Here is a 27,942-nt window from a genome sequence, read left to right as displayed (position 1 = left end):
GTGGGAGCAGAGGGCCAGTGTGAGAGAGTACTATAAAAAGAGCAGGAGCAGAAAGCCAGAATGACAGAATACTATAAAAAGTGCGGGAGTGGAGAGCCAGAGCGACAGAATACTATAAAAAGAGCAGGAGCAGAGAGCCAGTGTAACAGAGTTCTATAAAAAGATCGGGAGCCGAGGGCCAGTGCGACAGAGTACTATAAAAATAGCGGGAGCAGAGAGCCAGAGTGACAGAGTACTATCAAAAGAGCAGGAGCAGAGAGCCAGTGTGACAGAGTACGATAAAAAGAGCGGGAGCAGAGAGCCAGTGCGACAGAGTACTATAAAAAGAGCAGGAGCAGAGGGCCAGTGCGCCAGAGTACTATAAAAAGAGCGGGAGCAGAGAGCCAATAGCGACAGAGTACTGTATAATGAGCAGGAGCGGATAGCCAGTGCGACAGAGTACTATAAAAGAGCGGGAGCAGAGAGCCAGAATGACAGAGTAGTATAATAACAGCGGGAGCGGAGAGCCAGAGTGGCAGTGTACAATAAAAAGAGCGGGAGTGGAGAGCCAGAGCAACAGAGTACTATAAAAAGAGCGGGAGTGGAGAGCCAGAGTGACAGAGTACTAGAAACAGAGCAGCAGCTGAGAGCCAGAGTGGCAGAGTACTATAAAAAGAGCGGCAGCAGAGAGCCAGTGCGACAGAGTATGATAAAAAGAGCGGGAGCGGAGAGCCTGAGCGACAGAGTACTATAAAAAGTGCGGGAGCAGAGAGCCACAGCGACAGAGTCCTATGAAAAGAGCGGGAGTGGAAAGCCAGTGTGACAGAGTACTATAAACTGAGCAGGAGCAGAGAGCCAGTGCACAGAGTACTATAAAAAGAGCGGGAGCAGAGAGCCAGTGTGACAGAGTACTATAAAAAGAGCGGGAGCAGAGAGCCAGGGAGACAGAGTACTATAAAAAGAGCGGGAGCAGAGGGCCAGTGCGACAGAGTACTATAAAACGACCGGGAGCAGAGAGCCAGAGCGGCAGAGTACTATAAAAGAGCGGGAGTGGAGAGCCAGTGCGACAGTGTACTATAAAAAGAGCGGGAGCAGAAAGCCAGAATGACAGAATACTATAAAAAGAGCGGGAGTGGAGAGCCAGTGCGACAGAGTACTATAAAAAGTGCGGGAGTGGAGAGCCAGAGCGACAGAATACTATAAAAAAAGCAGGAGCAGAGAGCCAGTGCAACAGAGTTCTATAAAAAGATCGGGAGCAGAGGGCCAGCGCGACAAAGTACTATAAAAAGTAGCAGGAGCAGAGAGCCAAAGCGACAGAGTACTATCAAAAGTGCAGGAGCAGAGAGCCAGTGCGACAGAGTACGATAAAAAGAGCGGGAGCAGAGTGCCAGTGCAACAGAGTACTATAAACTGAGCAGGAGCAGAGAGCCAGTGCGACAGAGTACTATAAAAAGAGCGGGACCGGAGAGCCAGTGTGACAGAGTACTATAAAAAGAGCGGGAGCGGAGAGCCCGAAAGACAGAGTACTATAAAAAGAGCAGGAGCGGGGAGCCAGAACAACAGAGTACTATAAATAGAGCAGGAGCGGAGAGCCAGTGCGACGGAGTATTTTAAAAAGAGCGGGGGTAGAGAGCCAGAGTGACAGAGTACTTTAAAAAGAGCGGGAGCAGAGAGCCAGAGTGACAGAGTACTTTAAAAAGAGCGGGAGCAGAGAGCCAGTGCGACAGAGTACTATAAAACGATCGGGAGCAGAGAGCCAAAGCGGCAGAGTACTATAAAAGAGTGGGAGCAGAGGGCCAGTGTGAGAGAGTACTATAAAAAGAGCAGGAGCAGAAAGCCAGAATGACAGAATACTATAAAAAGTGCGGGAGTGGAGAGCCAGTGCGACAGAATACTATAAAAAGAGCAGGAGCAGAGAGCCAGTGTAACAGAGTTCTATAAAAAGATCGGGAGCCGAGGGCCAGTGCGACAGAGTACCATAAAAATAGCGGGAGCAGAGAGCCAGAGTGACAGAGTACTATCAAAACAGCAGGAGCAGAGAGCCAGTGTGACAGAGTACGATAAAAAGAGCGGGAGCCGAGAGCCAGTGCGACAGAGTACTATAAAAAGAGCAGGAGCAGAGGGCCAGTGCGCCAGAGTACTTTAAAAAGAGCGGGAGCAGAGAGCTAATAGCGACAGAGTACTGTATAATGAGCAGGAGCGGATAGCCAGTGCGACAGGGTACTATAAAAGAGCGGGAGCAGAGAGCCAGAATGACAGAGTAGTATAATAACAGCGGGAGCGCAGAGCCAGAGTGGCAGTGTACAATAAAAAGAGCGGGAGTGGAGAGCCAGAGCAACAGAGTACTATAAAAAGAGCGGGAGTGGAGAGCCAGAGTGACAGAGTACTAGAAACAGAGCAGCAGCTGAGAGCCAGAGTGGCAGAGTACTATAAAAAGAGCGGGAGCAGAGAGCCAGTGCGACAGAGTATGATAAAAAGAGCGGGAGCGGAGAGCCTGAGCGACAGAGTACTATAAAAAGTGCGGGAGCAGAGAGCCACAGCGACAGAGTCCTATGAAAAGAGCGGGAGTGGAAAGCCAGTGTGACAGAGTACTATAAACTGAGCAGGAGCAGAGAGCCAGTGCACAGAGTACTATAAAAAGAGCGGGAGCAGAGAGCCAGTGTGACAGAGTACTATAAAAAGAGCGGGAGCGGAGAGCCAGGGAGACAGAGTACTATAAAAAGAGCGGGAGCAGAGGGCCAGTGCGACAGAGTACTATAAAACGACCGGGAGCAGAGAGCCAGAGCGGCAGAGTACTATAAAAGAGCGGGAGTGGAGAGCCAGTGCGACAGTGTACTATAAAAAGAGCGGTAGCAGAAAGCCAGAATGACAGAATACTATAAAAAGAGCGGGAGTGGAGAGCCAGTGCGACAGAGTACTATAAAAAGTGCGGGAGTGGAGAGCCAGAGCGACAGAATACTATAAAAAAAAGTAGGAGCAGAGAGCCAGTGCAACAGAGTTCTATAAAAAGATCGGGAGCAGAGGGCCAGTGCGACAAAGTACTATAAAAAGTAGCAGGAGCAGAGAGCCAAAGCGACAGAGTACTATCAAAAGTGCAGGAGCAGAGAGCCAGTGCGACAGATTACGATAAAAAGAGCGGGAGCAGAGTGCCAGTGCAACAGAGTACTATAAAAAGAGCAGGAGCAGAGAGCCAGTGCGACAGAGTACTATAAAAAGAGCGGGAGCAGAGAGCCAGAGCGACAGAGTCCTATAAAAAGAGCGGGAGTGGAAAGCCAGTGTGACAGAGTACTATAAACTGAGCAGGAGCAGAGAGCCAGTGCGACAGAGTACTATAAAAAGAGCGGGAGCGGAGAGCCAGTGTGACAGAGTACTATAAAAAGAGCGGGAGCGGAGAGCCCGAACGACAGAGTACTATAAAAAGAGCAGGAGCGGGGAGCCAGAACAACAGAGTACTATAAATAGAGCAGGAGCAGAGAGCCAGTGCGACGGAGTATTTTAAAAAGAGCGGGGGTAGAGAGCCAGAGTGACAGAGTACTTTAAAAAGAGCGGGAGCAGAGAGCCAGAGTGACAGAGTACTTTAAAAAGAGCGGGAGCAGAGAGCCAGAGCGACAGAGTATTTTAAAAAGAGCGTGGGCAGAAAGCCAGTGCGACAGAGTATGATAAAAAGAGCGGGAGCAGAGAGCCAGTGCGACAGAGTACTTTAAAAGAGCAGGAGCGGAGAGCCAGTGTGACAGAGTACTATAAAAAGAGCGGGAGCAGAGAGCCAGTGTGACAGAGTACTTTAAAAAGAGCGGGAGCGGATAGCCAGTGCGACAGAGTACTACATAAAGAGCAGGAGCAGAGAGCCAGAGCGGCAGAGTACGATAAAAAGAGCGGGAGCAGAGAGCCAGTGCGACAGAGTACTTTAAAAAGAGCGGGAGCGGATAGCCAGTGCGACAGTGTACTACAGAAAGAGTGGAGAGCCAGTGCGACAGAGTACTACAGAAAGAGAAGGAGCAGAGAGCCAGAGCGGCAGAGTACTATAAAAAGAGCAGGAGTGGAGAGCCAGGGAGACAGAGTGCTATAAAAAGAGCGGGAGCAGAGGGCCAGTGCGACAGAGTACTATAAAACGATCGGGAGCAGAGAGACAGAGCGGCAGAGTACTATAAAAGAGCGGGAGTGGAGAGCCAGTGCGACAGAGTACTATAAAAAGAGCGGGAGCAGAGGGCCAGTGTGACAGAGGACTATAAAAAGAGCAGGAGCAGAAAGCCAGAAAGACAGAATACTATAAAAAGAGCGGGAGTGTAGAGCCAGTGCGACAGAGTACTAGAAAAAGCGCGGGAGTGGAGAGCCAGAGCGACAGAATACTATAACAAGAGCAGGAGCAGAGAGCCAGTGTAACAGAGTTCTATAAAAAGATCTGGAGCCGAGGGCCAGTGCGACAGAGTACTATAAAAATAGCGGGAGCAGAGAGCCAGAGCGACCAAGTACTATCAAAAGAGTAGGAGCAGAGAGCCAGTGTGACAGAGTACGATAAAAAGAGCGGGAGCAGAGAGCCAGTGCGACAGAGTACTATAAAAAGAGCAGGAGCAGAGAGCCAGTGCGACAGAGACTATAAAAAGATCGGGAGCAGAGAGCCAAGAGCGACAGAGTACTATAAAAAGACTGGTAGCACATAGCCAGAGCGACAGAGTACTATAAATAGAGCAGGAGCAGAGAGCCAGTGCGACAGAGTACTATAAAAAGATCGGGAGCAGAGGGTCAGTGCGCCAGAGTACTATAAAAAGAGCAGGAGCAGAGAGCCAGAACAACAGAGTAGTATAAAAACAGCGGGAGCGGAGAGCCAGAGCGGCAGTGTACTATAAAAAGAGCGGGAGTGGAGAGCCAGAGCAACAGAGTGCTATACAAAGAGCGGGAGTGGAGAGCCAGAGCGACAGAGTACGAGAAGCAGAGCAGCAGCTGAGAGCCAGAGTGGCAGAGTGCTATAAAAAGAGCGGGAGCAGAGAGCCAGTGCGACAGAGTACTATAAAAAGAGCGGGAGCGGAGAGCCAGAGCGACAGAGTACTATAAAAAGAGCGGGAGCAGAGAGCCAGAGCGACAGAGTATTTTAAAAAGAGCGGGGGCAGAGAGCCAGAGTGACAGAGTACTTTAAAAAGAGCGGGAGCAGAGAGCCAGAATGACAGAGTACTTTAAAAAGAGCGGGGGCAGAGAGCCAGAGAAGCAGAGTACTATCAAAAGAGCAGGAGCGGAGAGCCAGTGTGGCAGAGTACTATAAAAAGTGCAGGAGCGGAGAGCCAGTGCGACAGAGTACTATAAAAAGAGCAGGAGCGGAGAGCCAGTGTTACAGAGCACTATAAAAAGAGTGGGAGCGGAGAGCCAGAACGAAAAATACTGTAAAAAGCGTGGGAGCAGAGAGCCAGAGCGGCAGAGTACTATAAAAAGAGCGGGAGCAGAGAGCCAGAGTGGTAGAATACTTTATAAAGAGCGGGAGCAGAGAGCCAGAGTGACAGAGTACTATAAAAAAGCAGGAGCAGAGAGCCAGTGCGACAGAGTACTAGAAAAAGAGCAGGAGTGGAGAGCCAGTGTTAAAGAGTACTATATAAAGAGCGGGAGCAGAGAGCCAGTGCGACAGAGTAATATAAAAAGAGTGGGAGCAGAGAGCCAGAACGAAAAATTTTATAAAAAGAGCGGGAGCAGAGAGCCAGTGCGACAGAGTACTATAAAAAGAGCAGGAGCGGAGAGCCAGTGTGACAGAGTACTATAAAAAGAGTGGGAGCACAGAGCCAGTGCGACAGAGTAATATAAAAAGCACGGCAGCGGAGAGTCAGAGCGACAGAGTACTGTATAAAGAGAGGGAGCAGAGAGCCAGTGCGACAGATTACTTTCAAAAGAGTGGGAGCGGAGAGCCAGAGTGACAGAGTACTATAAAAAGAGAGGGAGCAGAGAGCCAGTGTGACAGAGTACTATAAAAAGAGAGGGAGCAGAGAGCCAGTGCGACAGAGTACTATTAAAAGATCGGGAGTGGAGAGCCAGAGCGGCAGAGTACTATAAAAAGAGCAGGAGTGGAGAGCCAGAGCAGCAGAGTACTCTAAAAAGAGCAGGAGCAGAGAGCCAGGGCGGCAGAGTACTATAAAAAGAGCGGGAGCGGAGAGGCAGAGTGGAGAGCCAGAGCGGCAGAGTAATATAAAAGGAGCGGGAGCAGAGAGCCAATGTGACAGAGTACTATAAAAAGAGCGGGAGTGGAGGGCCAGAACGACAGATTAATATAAAAAGTGCAGGAGCGGAGACCGAGTGCGGCAGAGTATTATAAAAAAGCAGGAGCGGAGAGCCAGTGTGAAAAAGTACAATAAAAAGAGCGGGAGCAGAGAGCCAGTGTGACAGAGTACTATAAAAAGAGCAGGAGCGGAGAGCCAGTGCGACAGAGTACTATAAAATGTGTGGGAGCAGAGAGCCAGTGGGACAGAGAACTATAAAAAGAGCGGGAGCGGAGAGCCTGAGTGACAGAGTACTATAAAAATAGCGGGAGCAGAGAGCCAGTGCAACAGAGTACTATAAAAAGAGCAGGAGCAGAGAGCCAGAGTGGCAGAGTACTATAAAAAGAGTGGGAGTGAAGAGCCAGAGCGACAGAGTAGTACAAAAGATCGGGAGCAGAGAGCCAGAGCGACAGTGTACTACAAAAAGAGCAGGAGCAGAGAGCCAGTGCGACAGTGTACTATAAAAAGAGCAGGAGCAGAGAGCCAGAGCGACAGTGTACTATAAAAAGAGCAGGAGCAGAGAGCCAGTGCGAAAGAGTACTATAAAAAGAGCGGGAACAGAGAGCCAGTGCGACAGTGTACTATAAAAAAGTGGGAGCGGAGAGCCAGAACGAAATATACTATAAAAACAGCGGGAGCAGTGAGATAGTGCAACAGAGTACTCCAAAAAGAGCAGGAGCGGAGAGCCAGTGCGACAGAGTACTATAAAAAGACTGGTAGCACATAGCCAGAGCGACACAGTACTATAAATAGAGCAGGAGCAGAGAGCCAGTGCGACAGAGTACTATAAAAAGATCGGGAGCAGAGGGCCAGTGCGCCAGAGTACTATAAAAAGAGCGGGAGCAGAGAGTCAAGAGCGACAGAGTACTATATAGTGAGCAGGAGCGGATAGCCAGTGCGACAGAGTACTATAAAAAGAGCGGGAGCAGAGAGCCAGAACGACAGAGTAGTATAAAAACAGCGGGAGCGGAGAGCCAGAGCGGCAGTGTACTATAAAAAGAGCGTGAGTGGAGAACCAGAGCAACAGAGTGCTATACAAAGAGCGGGAGTGGAGAGCCAGAGCGACAGGGTGCTAGAAACAGAGCAGCAGCTGAGAGCCAGAGTGGCAGAGTACTATAAAAAGAGCGGGAGCAGAGAGCCAGTGCGACAGAGTACTATAAAAAGAGCGGGAGCGGAGAGCCAGAGCGACAGAGTACTAAAGAAAGAGCGGGAGCGGAGAGCCAGAGCGGCAGAGTACTATAAAAAGAGCGGGAGCAGAGAGCCAGAGCGACAGAGTCCTATAAAAAGAGCGGGAGTGGAAAGCCAGTGCGACAGAGTACTATAAACTGAGCAGGAGCAGAGAGCCAGTGCGACAGAGTACTATAAAAAGAGCGGGAGCAGAGAGCCAGTGTGACAGAGTACTATAAAAAGAGCGGGAGCGGAGAGCCCGAACGACAGAGTACTTTAAAAAGAGAGGGAGCGGGGAGCCAGAAGGTAAGAGGACTATAAATAGAGCAGGAGCGGAGAGCCAGTGCGACGGAGTATTTTAAAAAGAGCGGGGTCAGAGAGCCAGAGTGACAGAGTACTTTAAAAAGAGCGGGAGCAGAGAGCCAGAGTGACAGAGTACTTTAAAAAGAGCGGGGGCAGAGAGCCAGAGCGACAGAGTACTATAAAAAATAGCAGGAGCAGAGAGCCAGAGCGACAGAGTACTATAAAAAAGAGCAGGAGTGGAGAGCCAGAGAGGCTGAGTACGATAAAAAGAGCGGGACCAGAGAGATAGAGTGACAGAGTACTTTAAAAAGAGCGGGAACAGAGTGCCAGAGTGACAGAGTTCTTTAAAAAGAGCGGGAGTGAAGAGCCAGAGAAGCAGAGTACTATCAAAAGAGCAGGAGCGGAGAGCCAGTGTGACAGAGTACTATAATAAGTGCAGGAGCGGAGAGCCAGTGCGACAGAGTACTATAAAAATTGTGGGAGCGGACAGCCAGAGCAACAGAGTACTATAAAAAGAGCAGGAGCGGAGAGCCAGAGTGGTAGAATACTTTATAAAGAGTGTGAGCAGAGAGCCAGAGCGACAGAGTACTATAAAAAGAGCGGGAGCAGAGAGCCAGTGCGACAGAGTACTATAAAAAGAGCAGGAGCGGAGCGCCAGTGTTACAGAGCACTATAAAAAGAGTGGGAGCGGAGAGCCAGAACGAAAAATACTATAAAAAGCGTGGGAGCAGAGAGCCAGAGCAGCAGAGTACTATAAAAAGAGCGGGAGCAGAGAGCCAGAGTGGTAGAATACTTTATAAAGAGCGGGAGCAGAGAGCCAGAGCGACAGAGTACTATAAAAAAGCAGGAGCAGAGTGCCAGTGCGACAGAGTACTATAAAAAAAGCAGGAGTGGAGAGCCAGTGTTAAAGAGTACTATAAAAAGAGCGGGAGCAGAGAGCCAGTGCGACAGAGTAATATAAAAAGAGTGGGAGCGGAGAGCCAGAAAGAAAAATTTTATAAAAAGAGCGGGAGCAGAGAGCCAGAGCGACAGAGTACTATAAAAGGAGCGGCAGTGGAGAGCCAGAGCGACAGAGTACTATTAAAAGACCGGGAGCAGAGAGCCAGTGCGACAGAGTACTATAAAAAGGGCGGGAGTGGAGAGCCAGAGTGACAGAGTACTATAAAAAGAGCCGGAGTGGAGAGCCAGTGCGAGAGAATACTATAAAAAGAGCGGGAGCAGAGAGCCAGTGTGACAGAGCACTATAAAAAGAGAGGGAGCGGAGAGCCAGAGCGACAGAGTACTATAAAAGGAGCGGGAGTGGAGAGCCAGAGCGACAGAGTGCTATTAAAAGACCGGGAGCAGAGAGCCAGTGCGACAGAGTACTATAAAAAGGGCGGGAGTGGAGAGCCAGAGTGACAGAGTACTATAAAAAGAGCCGGAGTGGAGAGCCAGTGCGAGAGAATACTATAAAAATGGCGGGAGTGGAGAGCCAGAGCAACAGAGTACTATAAAAAGATTGGAGTGGAGAGCCAGAGTGACAGAGAACAATAAAAGGAGTGGGAGCAGAAAGCCAGAGCGACAGAGAACAATTAAAAGAGCGGGAGTGGAGAGCCAGAGCGACAGAGTTCTATAATAAGAGAGGGAGTGGAGAGCCAGAGTGACAGAGTACTATAAAATGAGCGGGAGCAGAGAGCCAGAGTGACAGAGTACTATAAAAAGAGCGGGAGTGGAGAGCCAGAATGACAGAGTACTATAAAAAGAGCAGGAGCAGAGAGCCAGAATGACACAGTACTATAAAAAGAGCGGGAGCGGAGAGCCAGTGCGACAGAGTACTATAAAATAGAGCGGGAGGGGAGAGCCAGAATGACAGAGTACTCTAAAAAGAGCGGGAGCAGAGAGCCAGATCGACAGAGTACTATAAAAGGAGCGGGAGCGGAGAGCCAGAATGACACATTACTATAAAAAGAGCGGGAGCGGAGAGCCAGTGCGACAGAGTACTATTAAATAGAGCGGGAGGGGAGAGCCAGAATGACAGAGTATGATAAAAAGAGTGGGAGCGGAGATCCAGTGCGACAGGGTACTATAAAAAGAGCGGGAGCGGAGAGCCAGTGCGACAGAGTACTATAAAAAGAGCGGGAGCAGTGAGCCAGAGCGTCAGGGTACTATAAATAGAGCGGGAGCGGAGAGCCAGTGTGACAGAGTACTATTAAAAGAGCGGGAGCGGAGAGCCAGTGCGACAGAGTACTATAAAAAGAGCGGGAGCAGAGACCCAGTGCGACAGAGTACTATAAAAAGAGCAGGAGCAGAAAGCCAGTGTGACAGAGCATTATAAAAAGAGCGGGAGTGGAGAGCCAGAATGACAGAGTACTATTAAAAGAGCGGGAGCGGAGAGCCAGTGCGACAGAGTACTATAAAAAAAAGCAGGAGCAGAGACCCAGTGCGGCAGAGTACTATAAAAGGAGCAGCAGCAGAGAGCCAGTGTGACAGAGCACTATAAACAGAGCGGGAGCAGAGAGCCAGAGCGACAGAGTTACATAAAAAGAGTGGGAGCGGAGAGCCAGAGCAAGAGTGTATTTTAAAAAGAGTGGGAGCAGAGAGCCAGAGTGGCAGAGTACTATAGAAAGAGCGGGAGCGGAGAGCCAGAGCGACAGAGTACTATAAAAAGAGAGGGAGCGGAGAGCCAGAGCAACAGAGTACTCTAAAACGAGCGGGAGCAGAGAGCCAGAGCGACAGAGTACTATAAAAAGAGCAGGAGCGGAGAGCCAGCGCGACAGAGTACTATAAAAAGAGCAGGAGCAGAGAGCCAGTGTGACAGAGCACTATAGAAAGAGCGGGAGCAGAGAGCCAGAGCGACAGAGTTACATAAAAAGAGTGGGAGCGGAGAGCCAGTGCGACAGAGTCCTATAAAAAGAGCAGGAGCAGAGAGCCACTATGAAAGAGTACTTTGAAAAGAGGGGGAGCAGAGAGCCAGAGCAACAGAGTACTATAAAAAGAGAGGGAGCGGAGAGCCAGAGCAACAGAGTACTATTAAAAGAGCGGGAGCGGAGAGCCAGTGCGACAGAGTACTAATAAAAGAGCGGGAGCAGAGAGCCAGAGCGACAGAGTACTATAAAAAGAGCGGGAGCGGAGAGCCAGTGCGACAGAGTACTATAAAAAGAGCGGGAGAGGAGAGCCAGAATGACACAGTACTATAGAAAGAGCGGGAGCAGAGAGCCAGAGCAACAGAGTACTATAAAAAGAGCGGGAGCGGAAAGGCAGTGCGACAGAGTACTATAAAAAGAGCAGGAGGGGAGAGCCAGTGCAACAGAGTACTGTAAAAAGAGCGGGAGCAGAGACCCAGTGCGACAGAGTACTATCAAAAGAGCAGGAGCAGAGAGCCAGTGCGACAGAGTACTATAAAAAGAGCGGGAGCAGAGAGACAGAGCGACAGAATACTATAAGAAGAGAGGGAGCAGAGAGCCAGAGCGACAGAGTACTATAAAATGAGCGGGAGTGGAGAACCAGAATGACAGAGTACTATAAAAGGAGCGGGAGTGGAGAGCCAGAGCGACAGAGTACTATAGAAAGAGCGGGAGCAGAGAGCCAGAGCAACAGAGTACTATAAAAAGAGCGGGAGCGGAAAGGCAGTGCGACAGAGTACTATAAAAAGAGCAGGAGGGGAGAGCCAGTGCAACAGAGTACTGTAAAAAGAGCGGGAGCAGAGACCCAGTGCGACAGAGTACTATCAAAAGAGCAGGAGCAGAGAGCCAGTGCGACAGAGTACTATAAAAAGAGCGGGAGCAGAGAGCCAGAGCGACAGAATACTATAAGAAGAGAGGGAGCAGAGAGCCAGAGCGACAGAGTACTATAAAATGAGCGGGAGTGGAGAACCAGAATGACAGAGTAGTATAAAAGGAGCGGGAGTGGAGAGCCAGAGCGACAGAGTACTATAAAAAGACCGGGAGCAGAGAGCCAGTGTGACAGAGTACTATAAAAAGGGCGGGAGTGGAGAGCCAGTGCGACAGAGTACTCTAGAAAGAGCGGGAGCAGTGAGCCAGAGCGACAGGGTACTATACATAGAGCGGGAGCAGAGAGCCAGTGCGACAGAGTACTATAAAAAGGGCGGGAGTGGAGAGCCAGAGTGGCAGAGTGCTATAAAAAGAGCGGGAGCAGAGACCCAGTGTGAAAGAGAACTATAAAAAGAGCTGGAGCAGAGAGCCAGTGTGACAGAGCACGATAAAAAGAGCGGGAGCAGAGAGCCAGAAAAACAGGGTTACATTAAAAGAGCGGGAGCGGAGAGCCAGAATGACAGAGTACTATAAAAAGAGCAGGAGCAGAGAGCCAGAGTGGCAGAGTACTATAAAAAGAGCGGGAGCGGAGAGCCAGTGTGACAGAGCACTATAAAAAGAGCGGGAGCGGAGAGCCAGAGCGACAGAGTACTTTAAAAAGTGTGGGAGCAGAGAGCCAGAGCGACAGAGTACTATAAAAAGAGCGGGAGTGGAGAGCCAGAGCGACAGAGTACTATAAAAAGAGCGGGAGCAGAGAGCCAGAGCGAAAGAATACTGTAGAAAGAGCGGGAGCGGAGAGCCAGAATGACAGAGTACTACAAAAAGAGCAGGAGCGGAGAGCCAGTGTGACAGAGTACTATAAAAAGAGAGGGAGCAGAGACCCAGTGTGACAGAGTACTATAAAAAGAGAGGGCGCGGCGAGCCAGTGCGACAGAGTACTATAAAAAGAGAGGGAGCAGAGACCCAGTGTGACAGAGTACTATAAAAAGAGCAGGAGCAGAGAGCCAGTGTGACAGAACACTATAAAAAGAGCAGGAGCAGAGAGCCAGAATGACAGAGTTACATAAAAAGAGCGGGAGCGGAGAGCCAGAATGACAGAGTACTATAAAAAGAGCAGGAGCGGAGAGCCAGAGTGGCAGAGTACTATAAGAAGAGCGGGAGCGGAGAGCCAGTGTGACAGAGTACTCTAAAAAGAGCGGCAGCGGAGAGCCAGAGCGACAGAGTACTATAAAAAGAGCGGCAGCGGAGAGCCAGTGTGACAGAGTACTCTAAAAAGATCGGGAGCAGAGGGTCAGTGCGCCAGAGTACTATAAAAAGAGCAGGAGCAGAGAGCCAGAACAACAGAGTAGTATAAAAACAGCGGGAGCGGAGAGCCAGAGCGGCAGTGTACTATAAAAAGAGCGGGAGTGGAGAGCCAGAGCAACAGAGTGCTATACAAAGAGCGGGAGTGGAGAGCCAGAGCGACAGAGTACGAGAAGCAGAGCAGCAGCTGAGAGCCAGAGTGGCAGAGTGCTATAAAAAGAGCGGGAGCAGAGAGCCAGTGCGACAGAGTACTATAAAAAGAGCGGGAGCGGAGAGCCAGAGCGACAGAGTACTATAAAAAGAGCGGGAGCAGAGAGCCAGAGCGACAGAGTATTTTAAAAAGAGCGGGGGCAGAGAGCCAGAGTGACAGAGTACTTTAAAAAGAGCGGGAGCAGAGAGCCAGAATGACAGAGTACTTTAAAAAGAGCGGGGGCAGAGAGCCAGAGAAGCAGAGTACTATCAAAAGAGCAGGAGCGGAGAGCCAGTGTGGCAGAGTACTATAAAAAGTGCAGGAGCGGAGAGCCAGTGCGACAGAGTACTATAAAAAGAGCAGGAGCGGAGAGCCAGTGTTACAGAGCACTATAAAAAGAGTGGGAGCGGAGAGCCAGAACGAAAAATACTGTAAAAAGCGTGGGAGCAGAGAGCCAGAGCGGCAGAGTACTATAAAAAGAGCGGGAGCAGAGAGCCAGAGTGGTAGAATACTTTATAAAGAGCGGGAGCAGAGAGCCAGAGTGACAGAGTACTATAAAAAAGCAGGAGCAGAGAGCCAGTGCGACAGAGTACTAGAAAAAGAGCAGGAGTGGAGAGCCAGTGTTAAAGAGTACTATATAAAGAGCGGGAGCAGAGAGCCAGTGCGACAGAGTAATATAAAAAGAGTGGGAGCAGAGAGCCAGAACGAAAAATTTTATAAAAAGAGCGGGAGCAGAGAGCCAGTGCGACAGAGTACTATAAAAAGAGCAGGAGCGGAGAGCCAGTGTGACAGAGTACTATAAAAAGAGTGGGAGCACAGAGCCAGTGCGACAGAGTAATATAAAAAGCACGGCAGCGGAGAGTCAGAGCGACAGAGTACTGTATAAAGAGAGGGAGCAGAGAGCCAGTGCGACAGATTACTTTCAAAAGAGTGGGAGCGGAGAGCCAGAGTGACAGAGTACTATAAAAAGAGAGGGAGCAGAGAGCCAGTGTGACAGAGTACTATAAAAAGAGAGGGAGCAGAGAGCCAGTGCGACAGAGTACTATTAAAAGATCGGGAGTGGAGAGCCAGAGCGGCAGAGTACTATAAAAAGAGCAGGAGTGGAGAGCCAGAGCAGCAGAGTACTCTAAAAAGAGCAGGAGCAGAGAGCCAGGGCGGCAGAGTACTATAAAAAGAGCGGGAGCGGAGAGGCAGAGTGGAGAGCCAGAGCGGCAGAGTAATATAAAAGGAGCGGGAGCAGAGAGCCAATGTGACAGAGTACTATAAAAAGAGCGGGAGTGGAGGGCCAGAACGACAGATTAATATAAAAAGTGCAGGAGCGGAGACCGAGTGCGGCAGAGTATTATAAAAAAGCAGGAGCGGAGAGCCAGTGTGAAAAAGTACAATAAAAAGAGCGGGAGCAGAGAGCCAGTGTGACAGAGTACTATAAAAAGAGCAGGAGCGGAGAGCCAGTGCGACAGAGTACTATAAAATGTGTGGGAGCAGAGAGCCAGTGGGACAGAGAACTATAAAAAGAGCGGGAGCGGAGAGCCTGAGTGACAGAGTACTATAAAAATAGCGGGAGCAGAGAGCCAGTGCAACAGAGTACTATAAAAAGAGCAGGAGCAGAGAGCCAGAGTGGCAGAGTACTATAAAAAGAGTGGGACTGAAGAGCCAGAGCGACAGAGTAGTACAAAAGATCGGGAGCAGAGAGCCAGAGCGACAGTGTACTACAAAAAGAGCAGGAGCAGAGAGCCAGTGCGACAGTGTACTATAAAAAGAGCAGGAGCAGAGAGCCAGAGCGACAGTGTACTATAAAAAGAGCAGGAGCAGAGAGCCAGTGCGAAAGAGTACTATAAAAAGAGCGGGAACAGAGAGCCAGTGCGACAGTGTACTATAAAAAAGTGGGAGCGGAGAGCCAGAACGAAATATACTATAAAAACAGCGGGAGCAGTGAGATAGTGCAACAGAGTACTCCAAAAAGAGCAGGAGCGGAGAGCCAGTGCGACAGAGTACTATAAAAAGACTGGTAGCACATAGCCAGAGCGACACAGTACTATAAATAGAGCAGGAGCAGAGAGCCAGTGCGACAGAGTACTATAAAAAGATCGGGAGCAGAGGGCCAGTGCGCCAGAGTACTATAAAAAGAGCGGGAGCAGAGAGTCAAGAGCGACAGAGTACTATATAGTGAGCAGGAGCGGATAGCCAGTGCGACAGAGTACTATAAAAAGAGCGGGAGCAGAGAGCCAGAACGACAGAGTAGTATAAAAACAGCGGGAGCGGAGAGCCAGAGCGGCAGTGTACTATAAAAAGAGCGTGAGTGGAGAACCAGAGCAACAGAGTGCTATACAAAGAGCGGGAGTGGAGAGCCAGAGCGACAGGGTGCTAGAAACAGAGCAGCAGCTGAGAGCCAGAGTGGCAGAGTACTATAAAAAGAGCGGGAGCAGAGAGCCAGTGCGACAGAGTACTATAAAAAGAGCGGGAGCGGAGAGCCAGAGCGACAGAGTACTAAAGAAAGAGCGGGAGCGGAGAGCCAGAGCGGCAGAGTACTATAAAAAGAGCGGGAGCAGAGAGCCAGAGCGACAGAGTCCTATAAAAAGAGCGGGAGTGGAAAGCCAGTGCGACAGAGTACTATAAACTGAGCAGGAGCAGAGAGCCAGTGCGACAGAGTACTATAAAAAGAGCGGGAGCAGAGAGCCAGTGTGACAGAGTACTATAAAAAGAGCGGGAGCGGAGAGCCCGAACGACAGAGTACTTTAAAAAGAGAGGGAGCGGGGAGCCAGAAGGTAAGAGGACTATAAATAGAGCAGGAGCGGAGAGCCAGTGCGACGGAGTATTTTAAAAAGAGCGGGGTCAGAGAGCCAGAGTGACAGAGTACTTTAAAAAGAGCGGGAGCAGAGAGCCAGAGTGACAGAGTACTTTAAAAAGAGCGGGGGCAGAGAGCCAGAGCGACAGAGTACTATAAAAAATAGCAGGAGCAGAGAGCCAGAGCGACAGAGTACTATAAAAAAGAGCAGGAGTGGAGAGCCAGAGAGGCTGAGTACGATAAAAAGAGCGGGACCAGAGAGATAGAGTGACAGAGTACTTTAAAAAGAGCGGGAACAGAGTGCCAGAGTGACAGAGTTCTTTAAAAAGAGCGGGAGTGGAGAGCCAGAGAAGCAGAGTACTATCAAAAGAGCAGGAGCGGAGAGCCAGTGTGACAGAGTACTATAATAAGTGCAGGAGCGGAGAGCCAGTGCGACAGAGTACTATAAAAATTGTGGGAGCGGACAGCCAGAGCAACAGAGTACTATAAAAAGAGCAGGAGCGGAGAGCCAGAGTGGTAGAATACTTTATAAAGAGTGTGAGCAGAGAGCCAGAGCGACAGAGTACTATAAAAAGAGCGGGAGCAGAGAGCCAGTGCGACAGAGTACTATAAAAAGAGCAGGAGCGGAGCGCCAGTGTTACAGAGCACTATAAAAAGAGTGGGAGCGGAGAGCCAGAACGAAAAATACTATAAAAAGCGTGGGAGCAGAGAGCCAGAGCAGCAGAGTACTATAAAAAGAGCGGGAGCAGAGAGCCAGAGTGGTAGAATACTTTATAAAGAGCGGGAGCAGAGAGCCAGAGCGACAGAGTACTATAAAAAAGCAGGAGCAGAGTGCCAGTGCGACAGAGTACTATAAAAAAAGCAGGAGTGGAGAGCCAGTGTTAAAGAGTACTATAAAAAGAGCGGGAGCAGAGAGCCAGTGCGACAGAGTAATATAAAAAGAGTGGGAGCGGAGAGCCAGAAAGAAAACTTTTATAAAAAGAGCGGGAGCAGAGAGCCAGAGCGACAGAGTACTATAAAAGGAGCGGCAGTGGAGAGCCAGAGCGACAGAGTACTATTAAAAGACCGGGAGCAGAGAGCCAGTGCGACAGAGTACTATAAAAAGGGCGGGAGTGGAGAGCCAGAGTGACAGAGTACTATAAAAAGAGCCGGAGTGGAGAGCCAGTGCGAGAGAATACTATAAAAAGAGCGGGAGCAGAGAGCCAGTGTGACAGAGCACTATAAAAAGAGAGGGAGCGGAGAGCCAGAGCGACAGAGTACTATAAAAGGAGCGGGAGTGGAGAGCCAGAGCGACAGAGTGCTATTAAAAGACCGGGAGCAGAGAGCCAGTGCGACAGAGTACTATAAAAAGGGCGGGAGTGGAGAGCCAGAGTGACAGAGTACTATAAAAAGAGCCGGAGTGGAGAGCCAGTGCGAGAGAATACTATAAAAATGGCGGGAGTGGAGAGCCAGAGCAACAGAGTACTATAAAAAGATTGGAGTGGAGAGCCAGAGTGACAGAGAACAATAAAAGGAGTGGGAGCAGAAAGCCAGAGCGACAGAGAACAATTAAAAGAGCGGGAGTGGAGAGCCAGAGCGACAGAGTTCTATAATAAGAGAGGGAGTGGAGAGCCAGAGTGACAGAGTACTATAAAATGAGCGGGAGCAGAGAGCCAGAGTGACAGAGTACTATAAAAAGAGCGGGAGTGGAGAGCCAGAATGACAGAGTACTATAAAAAGAGCAGGAGCAGAGAGCCAGAATGACACAGTACTATAAAAAGAGCGGGAGCGGAGAGCCAGTGCGACAGAGTACTATAAAATAGAGCGGGAGGGGAGAGCCAGAATGACAGAGTACTCTAAAAAGAGCGGGAGCAGAGAGCCAGATCGACAGAGTACTATAAAAGGAGCGGGAGCGGAGAGCCAGAATGACACATTACTATAAAAAGAGCGGGAGCGGAGAGCCAGTGCGACAGAGTACTATTAAATAGAGCGGGAGGGGAGAGCCAGAATGACAGAGTATGATAAAAAGAGTGGGAGCGGAGATCCAGTGCGACAGGGTACTATAAAAAGAGCGGGAGCGGAGAGCCAGTGCGACAGAGTACTATAAAAAGAGCGGGAGCAGTGAGCCAGAGCGTCAGGGTACTATAAATAGAGCGGGAGCGGAGAGCCAGTGTGACAGAGTACTATTAAAAGAGCGGGAGCGGAGAGCCAGTGCGACAGAGTACTATAAAAAGAGCGGGAGCAGAGACCCAGTGCGACAGAGTACTATAAAAAGAGCAGGAGCAGAAAGCCAGTGTGACAGAGCACTATAAAAAGAGCGGGAGTGGAGAGCCAGAATGACAGAGTACTATTAAAAGAGCGGGAGCGGAGAGCCAGTGCGACAGAGTACTATAAAAAAAAGCAGGAGCAGAGACCCAGTGCGGCAGAGTACTATAAAAGGAGCAGCAGCAGAGAGCCAGTGTGACAGAGCACTATAAACAGAGCGGGAGCAGAGAGCCAGAGCGACAGAGTTACATAAAAAGAGTGGGAGCGGAGAGCCAGAGCAAGAGTGTATTTTAAAAAGAGTGGGAGCAGAGAGCCAGAGTGGCAGAGTACTATAGAAAGAGCGGGAGCGGAGAGCCAGAGCGACAGAGTACTATAAAAAGAGAGGGAGCGGAGAGCCAGAGCAACAGAGTACTCTAAAACGAGCGGGAGCAGAGAGCCAGAGCGACAGAGTACTATAAAAAGAGCAGGAGCGGAGAGCCAGCGCGACAGAGTACTATAAAAAGAGCAGGAGCAGAGAGCCAGTGTGACAGAGCACTATAGAAAGAGCGGGAGCAGAGAGCCAGAGCGACAGAGTTACATAAAAAGAGTGGGAGCGGAGAGCCAGTGCGACAGAGTCCTATAAAAAGAGCAGGAGCAGAGAGCCACTATGAAAGAGTACTTTGAAAAGAGGGGGAGCAGAGAGCCAGAGCAACAGAGTACTATAAAAAGAGAGGGAGCGGAGAGCCAGAGCAACAGAGTACTATTAAAAGAGCGGGAGCGGAGAGCCAGTGCGACAGAGTACTAATAAAAGAGCGGGAGCAGAGAGCCAGAGCGACAGAGTACTATAAAAAGAGCGGGAGCGGAGAGCCAGTGCGACAGAGTACTATAAAAAGAGCGGGAGAGGAGAGCCAGAATGACACAGTACTATAGAAAGAGCGGGAGCAGAGAGCCAGAGCAACAGAGTACTATAAAAAGAGCGGGAGCGGAAAGGCAGTGCGACAGAGTACTATAAAAAGAGCAGGAGGGGAGAGCCAGTGCAACAGAGTACTGTAAAAAGAGCGGGAGCAGAGACCCAGTGCGACAGAGTACTATCAAAAGAGCAGGAGCAGAGAGCCAGTGCGACAGAGTACTATAAAAAGAGCGGGAGCAGAGAGACAGAGCGACAGAATACTATAAGAAGAGAGGGAGCAGAGAGCCAGAGCGACAGAGTACTATAAAATGAGCGGGAGTGGAGAACCAGAATGACAGAGTACTATAAAAGGAGCGGGAGTGGAGAGCCAGAGCGACAGAGTACTATAGAAAGAGCGGGAGCAGAGAGCCAGAGCAACAGAGTACTATAAAAAGAGCGGGAGCGGAAAGGCAGTGCGACAGAGTACTATAAAAAGAGCAGGAGGGGAGAGCCAGTGCAACAGAGTACTGTAAAAAGAGCGGGAGCAGAGACCCAGTGCGACAGAGTACTATAAAAAGAGCAGGAGCAGAGAGCCAGTGCGACAGAGTACTATAAAAAGAGCGGGAGCAGAGAGCCAGAGCGACAGAATACTATAAGAAGAGAGGGAGCAGAGAGCCAGAGCGACAGAGTACTATAAAATGAGCGGGAGTGGAGAACCAGAATGACAGAGTAGTATAAAAGGAGCGGGAGTGGAGAGCCAGAGCGACAGAGTACTATAAAAAGACCGGGAGCAGAGAGCCAGTGTGACAGAGTACTATAAAAAGGGCGGGAGTGGAGAGCCAGTGCGACAGAGTACTCTAGAAAGAGCGGGAGCAGTGAGCCAGAGCGACAGGGTACTATACATAGAGCGGGAGCAGAGAGCCAGTGCGACAGAGTACTATAAAAAGGGCGGGAGTGGAGAGCCAGAGTGGCAGAGTGCTATAAAAAGAGCGGGAGCAGAGACCCAGTGTGAAAGAGAACTATAAAAAGAGCTGGAGCAGAGAGCCAGTGTGACAGAGCACGATAAAAAGAGCGGGAGCAGAGAGCCAGAAAAACAGGGTTACATTAAAAGAGCGGGAGCGGAGAGCCAGAATGACAGAGTACTATAAAAAGAGCAGGAGCAGAGAGCCAGAGTGGCAGAGTACTATAAAAAGAGCGGGAGCGGAGAGCCAGTGTGACAGAGCACTATAAAAAGAGCGGGAGCGGAGAGCCAGAGCGACAGAGTACTTTAAAAAGTGTGGGAGCAGAGAGCCAGAGCGACAGAGTACTATAAAAAGAGCGGGAGTGGAGAGCCAGAGCGACAGAGTACTATAAAAAGAGCGGGAGCAGAGAGCCAGAGCGAAAGAATACTGTAGAAAGAGCGGGAGCGGAGAGCCAGAATGACAGAGTACTACAAAAAGAGCAGGAGCGGCGAGCCAGTGCGACAGAGTACTATAAAAAGAGAGGGAGCAGAGACCCAGTGTGACAGAGTACTATAAAAAGAGCAGGAGCAGAGAGCCAGTGTGACAGAACACTATAAAAAGAGCAGGAGCAGAGAGCCAGAATGACAGAGTTACATAAAAAGAGCGGGAGCGGAGAGCCAGAATGACAGAGTACTATAAAAAGAGCAGGAGCGGAGAGCCAGAGTGGCAGAGTACTATAAGAAGAGCGGGAGCGGAGAGCCAGTGTGACAGAGTACTCTAAAAAGAGCGGCAGCGGAGAGCCAGAGCGACAGAGTACTATAAAAAGAGAGGGAGCAGAGAGCCAGAGCAACAGAGTACTATAAAAAGAGTGGGAGCAGAGAGCCAGTGTGACAGAGCACTATAAACAGAGCGGGAGCAGAGAGCCAGAGTGACAGAGTTACATAAAAAGAGTGGGAGCGGAGAGCCAGAGCAAGAGTGCACTATAAAAAGAGTGGGAGCAGAGAGCCAGAGTGGCAGAGTACTATAGAAAGAGCGGGAGTGGAGAGCCAGAGCGACAGAGTACTATAAAAAGAGAGGGAGCGGAGAGCCAGAGCAACAGAGTACTATAAAAAGACCGGAGGCAGAGAGCCAGAGCGACAGCGTACTATAAAAAGAGTTGGAGTGGAGAGCCAGGGCGACAGATTTCTGTAAAAAGAGCAGGAGCAGAGAGCCAGAGTGGAAGAGTACTATAGAAAGAGCGGGAGAAGAGAGCCAGAGCGACAGAGTGCAATAAAAAGAGAGGGAGCGGAGAGCCAGAGCAACAGAGTACAATAAAAAGAGTTGGAGTGCAGAGCCAGGGCGACAGAGTACTATAAAAAGAGTAGGAGCAGAGAGCCAGAGTGACAGAGTATTATAAAAAGAGCGGGAGTGGAGAGCCAGAACGACAGAGTCCTATAAAAAGAGCGGGAGCAGAGAGCCAGAGCGACAGAGTACTATATAAAGAGCGGGAGTGGAGAGCCAGAGCAACAGAGAACTCTAAAACGAGCGGGAGCAGAGAGCCAGAGCGACAGAGTATTATAAAAAGAGCAGGAGCGGAGAGCCAGCGCGACAGAGTAGTATAAAAAGAGCAGGAGCAGAGAGCCAGTGTGACAGAGCACTATAAAAAGAGTGGGAGCAGAGAGCCAGAGCGACAGAGTTACATAAAAAGCGTGGGAGTGGAGAGCCAGTGCGACAGAGTCCTATAAAAAGAGCGGGAGCGGACAGCCAGAGCGACAGAGTACTATAAAAAGAGCAGGAGCAGAGAGCCAGTGCGACAGAGTACTATTTAAAGAGGGGGAGCAGAGAGCCAGAGCAACAGGGTACTATAAAAAGAGCGGGAGCGGAAAGCCAGAGCGACAGAGTGCTTTAAAAAGAGCGGGAGCGGAGAGCCAGAGCAACAGAGTACTATAAAAAGAGAGGGAGCGGAGAGCCAGAGCAACAGAGTACTATTAAAAGAGCGGGAGCGGAGAGCCAGTGCGACAGAGTACTGTTAAAAGAGCGGGAGCAGAGAGCCAGAGCGACAGAGTACTATAAAAAGAGTGGGAGCAGAGAGCCAGTGCGACAGAGTACTATAAAAAGAGCGGGAGAGGAGAGCCAGAATGACACAGTACTATAGAAAGAGCGGGAGCAGAGAGCCAGAGCAACAGAGTACTATAAAAAGAGCGGGAGCAGAGAGCCAGAGCGACAGAATACTATAAAAAGAGCGGGAGTGGAGAACCAGAATGACAGAATACTATAAAAAGGGCGGGAGTGGAGAGCCAGAGTGACAGAGTACTATAAAAAGGGCGGGAGTGGAGAGCCAGTGCGACAGAGTACTATAAAAAGAGTGGGAGCAGTGAGCCAGAGCGACAGAGTACTATAAAAAGGGCGGGAGTGGAGAGCCAGAGTGACAGAGTACTATAAAAAGAGCGGGAGTGGAGAGCCAGTGCGACAGAGTGCTATAAAAAGAGCGGGAGCAGAGACCCAGTGTGACAGAGAACTATAAAAAGAGCTGGAGCAGAGAGCCAGTGTGACAGAGGACTATAAAAAGAGCGGGAGCAGAGAGCCAGAACGACAGAGTACTACAAAAAGAGCAGGAGCGGAGAGCCAGTGTGACAGAGTACTATAAAAAGAGAGGGAGCAGAGAACCAGTGTGACAGAGTACTATAAAAAGAGAGGGAGCGGCGATCCAGTGCTACAGAGTACTATAAAAAGAGAGGGAGCAGAAAGCCAGTGTGACAGAGTACTATAAAAAGAGCAGGAGCAGAGAGCCAGTGTGACAGAGCACTATAAAAAGAGCAGGAGCAGAGAGCCAGAATGACAGAGTTACATAAAAAGAGCGGGAGCGGACAGCCAGAATGATCGAGTACTATAAAAAGAGCAGGAGCGGAGAGCCAGTGTGACAGAGTACTATAAGAAGAGCGGGAGCGGAGAGCCAGTGTGACAGAGTACTATAAAAAGAGCGGCAGCGGAGAGCCAGAGCGACAGAGTACTATAAAAAGAGAGGGAGCAGAGAGCCAGTGCGACAGAGTATTATAAAAAGAGCGGTAGTGGAGAGCCAGAGCGACAGAGTACTATAAAAAGAGCGGGAGCAGAGAGCCAAAGCGGCAGAGTACTATAAAAAGTGGGAGGATGGCGAGTTGTGTCTGAGGATTGAAGAGCTGGTGAGGGAGGTGTTGAGGAGACTGAGGGAGTGAGCAGTTGTGGGAGGATGGCGAGTTGTCTGTGAGGATTGAAGAGCTGGTGTGCGAGGTGTTGAGGAGACTGAGGAAGTGAGCAGCTGTGAGAGGATGGCGAGTTGTGTGTGAGGATTGAAGAGCTGAAGTGCGAGGTGTTGAGGAGACTCAGGAAATGAGCAGCTGTGGGAGGAAGGTGAGTTGAGTGTGAGGATTGAAGAGGTTGTGTGCGAGGTGTTGAGGAGACGGAGGAAGTGAGCAGTTGTTGGAAGATAGCAAGCTGTGTGTAAGGATTGAAGAGCAGGTGTGCGAGGTGTTGAGGAGAATGAGGAAATGAGCAGCTGTGGGAGGATGGCGAGTTGTGTGTGAGAATTGAAGAGCTGGTGTGCGAGGTGTTGAGGAGACTGAGGAAATGAGCAGCTGTGGGAGGAAGGCGAGTTGAGTGTGAGGTTTGATGAGGTTGTGTGCGAGGTGTTGAGGAGATGGAGGAAGTGAGCAGTTGTTGGAGGATATCGAGTTGTGTGTAAGGATTGAAGAGCTGGTGTGCGAGGTGTTGAGGAGAATGAGGAAATGACCAGTTGTGGGACGATGGTGAGTTGTGTGTGAGGATTGAAGAGCTGGTGTGCGAGGCGATGAGGAGACTGAGGAAGTGAGCAGCTGTGAGAGGATGGCGAGTTGTGTGTGAGGATTTAAGAGGTGGTGAGCGAGGTGTTGAGAAGACTGAGGGAGTGAGCAGTTGTGGGAGGATGGCGAGTTGTGTGTGAGGATTGAAGAGCAGGTGTGCGATGTGTTTAGGAGGTTGAGGATGTGAGCAGTTGTGAGAGGATGGCAAGTTATGTGTGAGGAATGAAGAGGTCGTGTGCGAGGTGATGAGGAGACTGAGGTAGTGAGCAGTTGTGGGAGGATGGCGAGTTGTGTCTGAGGATTGAAGAGCTGGTGAGCGAGGTGTTGAGGAGACTGAGGGAGTGAGCAGTTGTGGGAGGATGGCGAGTTGTCTGTGAGGAATGATGAGCTGGTGTACGAGGTGATTAGGAGGTTGAGGATGTGAGCAGTTGTGGGAGGATGGCGAGTTGTGTGTGAGGATTGAAGAGCTGGTGTGCGGGGTGTTGTGGAGACTGAGGAAATGAGCAGTTTTGGGAGGATGGCGAGTTGTGTGTGAGGATCGAAGAGCTGGTGTGCGAGGTTTTGTGGAGACTGAGGAAGTGAGCAGTTGTGGGAGGATGGCAAGTTGTGTTTGAGGATTGAAGAGGTGGTGAGCGAGGTGTTGAGGAGACTGAGGGAGTGAGCAGTAGAGGGAGGATGACGAGTTGTGTGTGAGGATAGAAGAGGTGGTGTGTGAGATGTTGAGGAGACTGAGGAATTGAGCAGTTGTGGGAGGACGGCGAGTTGTGTGTGAGGATTGAAGAGCTGGTGTGTGAGATTTTGCGGAGACTGAGGGAGTGAACAGCTGTGGACGGATGGCGAGTTGTGTGTGAGGATTGAAGAGCTGGTGTGTGAGGGGTTGAGGAGACTGAGGGAGTGAGCAGCTGTGGTAGGAAGGCGAGTTGTGTGTGGGATTGGCGAGCTGGTGTGCGAGGTGTTGAGGAGACTGAGGGAGTGGGCAGTTGTGGGAGGATGGCGAGTTGTGTGTGAGGATTGAAGAGGTAGTGTGCGAGGTGCTGAGGAGAATGAGGGATTGAGCAGTTGTGGGAGGATGGCGAGTTGTGTGTGAGCATTGAAGAGCTGGTGTGCGAGGTTTTGAGGAGACTGAGGGAGTGAGCAGCTGTGGGAGGATGGCGAGTTGTGTGAGGATTGAGGAGCTGGTGTGCAAGGTGTTGAGGAGACTGAGAGAGTGAGCAGTTGTAGGAGGATGGCAAGTTGTGTGTGAGGAATGAAGACCTGGTGTGCGAGGTGTTGAGGAGACTGTGGAAGTGATCAGCTGTGGGAGGAAGGCGAGTTGAGTGTGAGGATTGAAGAGGTTGCGTGCGAGGTGTTGAGGAGAAGGAGGAAGTGAGCAGTTGTTGGAAGATAGCGAGTTGTGTGTAAGGATTGAAGAGCTGGTGTGCGAGGTGTTGAGTAGAATGAGGAAATGAGCAGTTGTGGGAGGATGGCGAGTTGTGTGTGAGGACTGAAGAGGTGGTGTGCGAGGTGTTGAGGAGACGGAGGGAGTGAGCAGCTGTGGGAGGATGGCGAGCTGTGTGTGAGGATTGAAGAGCTGGTGTGCGAGTTGTTGAGGAGACTGAGGAAGTGAGCAGCTGTGGAAGGAAGGCGAGTTGTGTCTGAGGATTGAAGAGGTGGTGTGCGAGGTGTTGAGGAGACTGAGGAAATGAGCAGCTGTGGGAGGAAGGCGAGTTGCGTGTGAGGATTGAAGAGGTTGTGTTTGAGGTGTTGAGGAGACGGAGGAAGTGAGCAGTTGTTGGAGGATAGCGAGCTGTGTGTACGGATTGAAGAGCTGCTGTGCGAGGTGTTGAGGAGAATGAGGAAATTACCAGTTGTGGGACGATGGCGAGTTGTGTGTGAGGATTGAAGAGGTGGTTTGCGAGGTGTTGAGGAGACTGAGGGAGTGAGCAGCTGTGGGAGGATGGCGAGTTGTGTGTGAGGATTGGAGAGCTGGTGAGCGAGGTGTTGAGGAGACTGTGGAAGTGAGCAGTTGTGGGAGGATGGCGAGTTGTGTGTGAGGATTGAAGAGCTGGTGTGCGAGGAGATGAGGAGACTGAGGAAGTGAGCAGCTGTGAGAGGATGGCGAGTTGTGTGTGAGGAATGAAGAGGTGATGAGCGAGGTGTTGAGGAGACTGAGGGAGTGAGCAGTTGAAGGAGGATGACGAGTTGTGTGTGAGGATTGAAGAGCTGCTGTGCGAGGTGTTGAGGAGACTGAGGGAGTGAGCAGTTGTGGGAGGATGGCGAGTTGTCTGTGAGGAATGATGAGCTGGTGTACGAGGTGATTAGGAGGTTGAGGATGTGAGCAGTTGTGGGAGGATGGCGAGTTGTGTGTGAGGATTGAAGAGCTGGTGTGCGGGGTGTTGTGGAGACTGAGGAAATGAGCAGTTTTGGGAGGATGGCGAGTTGTGTGTGAGGATCGAAGAGCTGGTGTGCGAGGTTTTGTGGAGACTGAGGAAGTGAGCAGTTGTGGGAGGATGGCAAGTTGTGTTTGAGGATTGAAGAGGTGGCGAGCGAGGTGTTGAGGAGACTGAGGGAGTGAGCAGTAGAGGGAGGATGACGAGTTGTGTGTGAGGATAGAAGAGGTGGTGTGTGAGATGTTGAGGAGACTGAGGAATTGAGCAGTTGTGGGAGGACGGCGAGTTGTGTGTGAGGATTGAAGAGCTGGTGTGTGAGATTTTGCGGAGACTGAGGGAGTGAACAGCTGTGGACGGATGGCGAGTTGTGTGTGAGGATTGAAGAGCTGGTGTGTGAGGGGTTGAGGAGACTGAGGGAGTGAGCAGCTGTGGTAGGAAGGCGAGTTGTGTGTGGGATTGGCGAGCTGGTGTGCGAGGTGTTGAGGAGACTGAGGGAGTGGGCAGTTGTGGGAGGATGGCGAGTTGTGTGTGAGGATTGAAGAGGTAGTGTGCGAGGTGCTGAGGAGAATGAGGGATTGAGCAGTTGTGGGAGGATGGCGAGTTGTGTGTGAGCATTGAAGAGCTGGTGTGCGAGGTTTTGAGGAGACTGAGGGAGTGAGCAGCTGTGGGAGGATGGCGAGTTGTGTGAGGATTGAGGAGCTGGTGTGCAAGGTGTTGAGGAGACTGAGAGAGTGAGCAGTTGTAGGAGGATGGCAAGTTGTGTGTGAGGAATGAAGACCTGGTGTGCGAGGTGTTGAGGAGACTGTGGAAGTGATCAGCTGTGGGAGGAAGGCGAGTTGAGTGTGAGGATTGAAGAGGTTGCGTGCGAGGTGTTGAGGAGAAGGAGGAAGTGAGCAGTTGTTGGAAGATAGCGAGTTGTGTGTAAGGATTGAAGAGCTGGTGTGCGAGGTGTTGAGTAGAATGAGGAAATGAGCAGTTGTGGGAGGATGGCGAGTTGTGTGTGAGGATTGAAGAGGTGGTGTGCGAGGTGTTGAGGAGACGGAGGGAGTGAGCAGCTGTGGGAGGATGGCGAGCTGTGTGTGAGGATTGAAGAGCTGGTGTGCGAGTTGTTGAGGAGACTGAGGAAGTGAGCAGCTGTGGAAGGAAGGCGAGTTGTGTCTGAGGATTGAAGAGGTGGTGTGCGAGGTGTTGAGGAGACTGAGGAAATGAGCAGCTGTGGGAGGAAGGCGAGTTGCGTGTGAGGATTGAAGAGGTTGTGTTTGAGGTGTTGAGGAGACGGAGGAAGTGAGCAGTTGTTGGAGGATAGCGAGCTGTGTGTACGGATTGAAGAGCTGCTGTGCGAGGTGTTGAGGAGAATGAGGAAATGACCAGTTGTGGGACGATGGCGAGTTGTGTGTGAGGATTGAAGAGGTGGTTTGCGAGGTGTTGAGGAGACTGAGGGAGTGAGCAGCTGTGGGAGGATGGCGAGTTGTGTGTGAGGATTGGAGAGCTGGTGAGCGAGGTGTTGAGGAGACTGTGGAAGTGAGCAGTTGTGGGAGGATGGCGAGTTGTGTGTGAGGATTGAAGAGCTGGTGTGCGAGGAGATGAGGAGACTGAGGAAGTGAGCAGCTGTGAGAGGATGGCGAGTTGTGTGTGAGGAATGAAGAGGTGATGAGCGAGGTGTTGAGGAGACTGAGGGAGTGAGCAGTTGAAGGAGGATGACGAGTTGTGTGTGAGGATTGAAGAGCTGCTGTGCGAGGTGTTGAGGAGACTGAGGGAGTGAGCAGTTGTGGGAGGATGGCGATTTGTGTGTGAGGATTGAAGAGCTGGTGTGCGATGTGTTTAGGAGGTTGAGGAAGTGAGCAGTTGTGAGAGGATGGCAAGTTGTGTGTGAGGATTGAAGAGGACGTGTGCGAGGTGATGAGGAGACTGAGGGAGTGAGCAGTTGTGGGAGGATGGCGAGTTGTGTCTGAGGATTAAAGAGCTGGTGAGCGAGGTGTTGAGGAGACTGAGGGAGTGAGCAGTTGTGGGAGGAT

The sequence above is a fragment of the Somniosus microcephalus genome, chromosome 3 (assembly GCF_052327205.1).
Source record: "Somniosus microcephalus isolate GS21.2 chromosome 3, FLI_Smic_1.0, whole genome shotgun sequence".
Taxonomy (NCBI): Eukaryota; Metazoa; Chordata; class Chondrichthyes; order Squaliformes; family Somniosidae; genus Somniosus; species Somniosus microcephalus.
The sequence above is the reverse complement of the archived record's forward strand: the minus strand, read 5'-3'. Positions refer to the sequence as shown.